This window comes from Arachis hypogaea, chromosome 11, assembly GCF_003086295.3.
Source record: "Arachis hypogaea cultivar Tifrunner chromosome 11, arahy.Tifrunner.gnm2.J5K5, whole genome shotgun sequence".
NCBI classification, from domain to species: Eukaryota; Viridiplantae; Streptophyta; class Magnoliopsida; order Fabales; family Fabaceae; genus Arachis; species Arachis hypogaea.
This window is the reverse complement of record NC_092046.1, coordinates 40,921,573-40,928,137: the sequence shown is the minus strand read 5'-3', so window position 1 is coordinate 40,928,137 and position 6,565 is coordinate 40,921,573. Positions and strand designations below refer to the sequence as shown.

Sequence of the window (6,565 nt, the reverse complement as noted above, 5' to 3'; positions counted from 1 at the left end):
TGGTGTGTAGAAACTCCACCGTTGAAAATACATAAGTACTTTGTTTTCCAGTATTACCACCGAATACATAAATGCCACAGACACACAACTGGGTGAACCTTTTCAGATTATGACTCAACTTTGCTAAAGTCCCCAATTAGAGGTGTCCAAGGTTCTTAAGCACACTCTTCTTTTGCTTTGGACCTCGACTTTAACCGCTCAGTCTTAAGTTTTCACTTGACACCTTCACGCCACAAGCACATGGTTAGGGACAACTTGGTTTAGCTGCTTAGGCCAGGATTTTATTCCTTTAGGCCCTCCTATCCACTGATGCTCAAAGCCTTGGATCCTTTTTATTACCCTTGCCTTTTGGTTTTAAGTGCTATTGGCTTTTTGCTCTTGCCTTTTGGTTTAAAGAGCTTTTGGCTTTTTCTGCTTGCTTTTTCTTTTTCTTTCTATTTTTTTTCGCCATTTTTTTCCTTTTTTTTGCAAGCTCTTCTCTATTCACTACTTTTTCTTGCTTCAAGAATCAATTTTATGATTTTTCAGATTATCAAATAACATGTCTCTTTTTTCATCATTCTTTCAAGAGCCAACATATTTAACATTCATAAACAACAATTTCAAAAGACATATGCAATGTTCAAGCATTCATTTAGAAAACAAAAAGTATTGTCACCACATCAAAATAATTAAACCAGTTTCAAGGATGAATTCGAAATCATGTACTTCTTGTTCTTTTGTTTTTAGAACATTTTTCATTTAAGAGAGGTGATGGATTCATGGGACATTCATAACTTTAAGGCATAGACACTTAAATACTAATGATCATGTAATAAGACACAAATATAAACATAAAGCATAGTAAACGAAAAATAGAAAATAAGAATAAGGAGATTAAGGAATGGGTCCACCTTAGTGAGGGTGACGTCTTCCTCTTCTTGAAGAACCAATAGTGCTCTTGAGCTCCTCTATGTCTCTTCCTTGTCTTTGTTGCTCCTCCCTCATAGCTCTTTGATCTTCTCTAATCTCATGGAGGATGATGGAGTGCTCTTGGTGCTCCATCCTTAGTTGTCCCATGTTGGAACTTAATTCTCCTAGGGAAGTGTTGATTTGCTCCCAATAGTTTTGTGGAGGGAAGTGCATCTCCTGAGGCATCTCAGGGATTTCATGGTGAGGAATTTCCTCATGCTCTTGTTGAGGTCCATGATCTCTTGTTTGCTCCATCTTTTTCTTAGTGATGGGCTTGTCCTCTTCAATGAGGATATCTCCCTTTATGTCAATTCCAACTGAATTGCAAAGGTGGCAAATGAGGTGAGAAAAGGCTAACCTTGCCAAAGTAGAGGACTTGTCAGCCACCTTGTAGAGTTCTTGAGGTATAATCTCATGAACTTCCACTTCCTCCCCAATCATGATACTATGGATCATAATGGCCCGGTCTATAGTAACTTCAGACCGGTTGCTAGTAGGAATGATTGAGCGTTGAATAAACTCCAACCATCCTCTAGCTACAGGCTTATGGTACAGTTTTCTCAATTGAACCGGCTTGCCTCTTGAGTCAACTTTCCATTGAGCTCCTTCTACACATATGTCCATGAGGACTTGGTCCATCCTTTGATCAAAGTTGACCCTTCTAGTGTAGGGGCGTGCGTTTTCTTCCATCATTGGCAAGTTGAACACCAGCCTTACATTTTCTGGACTGAAATCTAAGTATTTCCCCCGTACCATGGTAAGCCAATGCTTTGGATTCGGGTTCACACTTTGATCATGGTTCCTAGTGATCCATGCGTTTGCATAGAACTCTTGAACCATTAAGATCCCGACTTGTTGAATGGGGTTGGTGAGAACTTCCCAACCTCTTCTTCGGATCTCATGTCGGATCTCCGGATACTCATTCTTTTTGAGCTTGAAAGGAACCTCAGGGATCACTTTCTTCTTGGCCACAACTTCATAGAAGTAGTCTTGATGGACCTTTAAGATGAATCTCTCCATCTCCCATGACTCAGAGGTGGAAGCAATTGCCTTCCCTTTCCTCTTTCTTGAGGTTTCTCTAGCTTTCGGTGCCATTAATGGTTATGGAAAAACAAAAAGCTATGCTTTTACCACACCAAACTTAAAATGTTTGCTCGTCCCCGAGCAAAAAAAGAAAGAAAGATGGAGAAGAAGAAGAAAAATGAAGGAGAGGGAGAGAGGTATGTATTCGGCCAAGGGGAAGAAGAAAGGGTTGTGTTGTGTGAAAATGAAGAAGGAAAGAGGGGTTTATATAGAAGTGGGGGAAGGTTTAGGGTTCGGCCATTAGGGTTGGGTTTGGGAGGGAAAAGAGTTTGAATTTTGGAGGTAGGTGGGGTTTTTGGGGAAGAGAGGATAGATGTGAGTGGTGAAGAGGTGATGGGGAAGAGTGATTGAGGTAATTGGTGAGGGGTATTTATGGAAGAGAATTATGAAAAGGTGTGAAGAGGAGAGAAGAAAATGTGGGGATCCTGTGGGGTCCACAGATCCTGTGGGGTCAAGGACTTAACATCCCTGCTCTAATTAGGCGTGTAAAACGCCCTTAGCATGCATGTCTGGCGTTAAACGCCAGCTTGCTGCTTGTTTTTGGCGTTAAACACCCAAATGTAGCCTGTTTCTGGCGTTTAACGCCACTTCCATGCTCTGTTCTAGCGTTTAACGCCAGCTTGATGCTTCTTTCTGGCGTTAAACGCCAGTAAGTTCTTCCTCCAGGGTGAGCTGTTTTTAAAGCTATTTTTTATTCTGTTTTTGATTTTTTAGTAGTTTTTGTGACTCCACATGATCATCAACCTAAAAAAAATAAAATAACAATAAAGTAAAATAGATATAATTAAATAACATTGGGTTGCCTCCCAACAAGCGCTTCTTTAATGTCAATAGCTTGACAGTGAGCTCTCATGGAGCCTCACAGATATTCAGAGCATTGTTGGAACCTCCCAACACCAAACTTAGAGTTTTAATGTGGGGGTTCAACACCAAACTTAAAGTTTGATTGTGGGGGCTCTGGTTGACTCTGCAGTGAGAGAAGCTTTTCATGCTTCCTCTCCATGGTTACAGAAGAAGATCCTTGAGTTTTAAACACAATGTTGTCCTCATTCAGTTGGAGGACCAACTCTCCTCTGTCCACATCAATCACAGCTCTTGTTGTGGCTGGGAAGGGCCTTCCAAGGATGATGGATTCATCCTCCTCCTTCTCAGTGTCTAGGATTATGAAATCAGCAGGGATGTAAAGGCCTTCAACCTTTACTAATACGTTCTCTACTTGTCCATAAGCCTGTTTTCTTGAGTTGTCTGCCATCTCTAATGAGATTCTGGCAGCTTGCACCTCAAAGATCCCTAGTTTCTCCATTACAGAGAGTGGCATTAAGTTGATTCCTGACCCCAGGTCACACAGAGCCTTCTCAAAGCTCATGGTGCCTATGTTACAGGGAATCAGAAATTTACCAGGATCATGTTTCTTTTGAGGCAAAGTGTGCTGAACCCAGATATTTAATTCATTAATGAGCAATGGAGGCTCATCTTCCCAAGTCTCATTTCCAAATAGCTTGGCATTCAGCTTCATGATTGCTCCTAAATACTGGACAACGTGCCCTTGAACAATATCTTCATCTTCTTCAGAAGATGAATAGTCATCAGAGCTCATGAATGGTAAAAGGAGGTTCAATGGAATCTCTATGGTCTCTAGATGAGCCTCAGATTCCTTTGGTTCCTCAAAGGGAAACTTCTTATTGGTCACTGAACGTCCCAGGAGGTCTTCCTCACTAGGATTCACGTCCTCCTCCTCCTCTTTGGGTTCGGCCACACCAAGTAAGGTTATGGCCTTGCACTCTCTTTTTGGATTCTCTTCTGTATTGCTTGGGAGAGTACTAGGAGGAGTTTCAGTGACTCTTTTACTCAGCTGGCACACTTGTGCCTCCAAATTTCTTATGGAGGACCTTGTTTCATTCATGAAACTTAGAGTGGCCTTAGATAGATCAGAGACTATATTTGCTAAGCTAGATGGATTCTGCACAGAATTCTCTGTCTGTTGCTGAGTGGATGACGGGAAAGGCTTGCTATTGTTAAACCTGTTTCTTCCACCATTATTAAAGCCTTGTTGAGGCTTTTGTTGATCCTTCCATGAGAAATTTGGATGATTTCTCCATGAAGGATTATAAGTATTTCCATAGGGGTCTCCCATGTAATTCACCTCTGCTATTGCAGGGTTCTCAGGATCATAAGCTTCTTCTTCAGAAGATGCCTCTTGAGTACTGTTGGATGCAGCTTGCAATCCATTCAGACTTTGAGAAATCATATTGACTTGCTGAGTCAATATTTTATTCTGAGCCAATACGGTATTCAGAGTATCAATTTCAAGAACTCCCTTCCTCTGAGGCATCCCATTACTCACAGGATTCCTTTCAGAAGTGTACATAAACTGGTTATTTGTAACCATGTCAATGAGTTCCTGAGCTTCTGCAGGCGTTTTCTTTAGGTGAATGGATCCACCTGCAGAATGGTCCAATGACATCTTAGATAATTCAGATAGACCATCATAGAATATATCTAGGATGGTCCATTCTGAAAGCATGTCAGAAGGACACTTTTTGGTCAGTTGCTTATATCTCTCCCAAGCTTCATAGAGGGATTCACCTTCTTTCTGTTTGAAGGTTTGAACATCCGTTCTAAGCTTGCTAAGCTTTTGAGGAGGAAAGAACTTGGCTAAGAAAGCCGTGACCAGCTTATCCCAAGAGTTCAGGCTATCTTTAGGTTGAGAGTCCAACCATATTCTAGCTCTTTCTCTTACAGCAAACGGGAAAAGCATAAGCCTGTAGACCTCGGAGTCAACCCCATTGGTCTTAACAGTATCACAGATCTGCAAGAACTCAGTTAAGAACTGAAAAGGATCTTCTGATGGAAGTCCATGAAACTTGCAGTTTTGTTGCATTAGAGAAACTAATTGAGGCTTTAGCTCAAAATTGTTTGCTCCAATGGCAGGTATTGAGATGCTTCTTCCATGTAAATTGGAATTTGGTGCAGTAAAGTCACCAAGCATCTTCCTTGCATTGTTATTATTTTCGGCCATGTCTCATTTTTTTTCGAAAATTTTTGCCAGATTTTCTCCAGAGAGTTGTGCTTTAGCTTCCCTTAGCTTCCTTTTCAGAGTCCTTTTAGAGGAAGAGGTGATGGGGAAGAGTGATTGAGGTGATTGGTGAGGGGTATTTGTAGAAGAGAGTTATGAAAAGGTGTGAAGAGGAGAGAAGAAAATGTGGAAATCCTGTGGGGTCCATAGATCCTGAGGGGATCCTGTGGGGTCCACAGATCCTGTGGGTCAAGGACTTAACATCCCTGCTCCAATTAGGCGTGTAAACGCCCTTAGCATGCATGTCTGGCGTTAAACGCCAGCTTGCTGCTTGTTTTTGGTGTTAAACACCCAAATGTAGCCTGTTTCTGGCGTTTAACGCCACTTCCATGCTCTGTTGTGGCGTTAAACGCCAGTCTGGTGCTTGTTTCTGGCGTTTAACGCCAGCTTGATGCTTCTTTCTGGCGTTAAACGCCAGTAAGTTCTTCCTCCAGGGTGAGCTATTTTTAAAGCTATTTTTCATTCTGTTTTTTATTTTTCAGTAGTTTTTGTGACTCCACATGATCATCAACCTAAAAAAATAAAATAACAATAAAGTAAAATAGATATAATTAAATAACATTGGGTTGCCTCCCAACAAGAGCTTCTTTAATGTCAATAGCTTGACAGTGAGCTCTCATGGAGCCTCACAGATATTCAGAGCATTGTTGGAACCTCCTAACACCAAACTTAGAGTTTGAATGTGGGGGTTCAACATCAAACTTAGAGTTTGGTTGTGGCCTCCCAACACCAAACTTAGAGTTTGACTGTGGAGGCTCTGGTTGACTCTGCAGTGAGAGAAGCTTTTCATGCTTCCTCTCCATGGTTACAGAAGGAGATCCTTGAGTTTTAAACACAAGGTTGTCCTCATTCAGTTGGAGGATGGTGCACGAATTATGAATCACACTTTTCACAATTCGTACTACTAACCAGCAAGTGCACTGGGTCGTCCAAGTAATACCTTACGTGAGTAAGGGTCGAATCCCACGGAGATTGTTGGCTTGAAGTAATCTATGGTTATCTTGTAACTCTTAGTCAGGATATCAATTATATTTATCAGTTTGAATTGCGAAAAATAAAAGAGCATGAAATAAATACTTGTTCTGCAGTAATGGAGAATATGTTGGAGTTTTGGAGATGCTTTTCTTCTGAATCTCTGCTTTCCCCCTGTCTTCTTCTTCACGCACGCAAGGTTCCTCCTATGGCAAGCTGTATGTTGGTGGATCACCGTTGTCAATGGCTACCATCCGTTGGTCCTTTTGCGTTTGTCACTACGCCCAACCTTTGTGAGTTTGTAGCTCATCACAGTCATTCAATCCCTGAATCCTACTCAGAATACCACAGACAAGGTTTAGACTTTCCGGATTCTCAAGAATGCTGCCAATGGATTCTAGCTTATACCACGAAGATTCTGATTAAGGAACCCAAGAGATACTTATTCAATCTAATGTAGAACGGAGGTGGTTGTCAGGCACG

At 41.5% G+C, this 6,565-nt stretch overlaps 1 non-coding gene across 1 annotated transcript; it reads left to right on the top strand.

Moving 5' to 3' along the window:
* The first annotated feature begins 4,552 nt into the window (after positions 1-4,552).
* On the top strand, positions 4,553-4,660 carry LOC112724244 (small nucleolar RNA R71). Its single transcript, XR_003163417.1, has one exon. It is a non-coding gene; the product is annotated as a small nucleolar RNA R71 (small nucleolar RNA).
* The last annotated feature ends 1,905 nt before the right edge of the window (positions 4,661-6,565 follow it).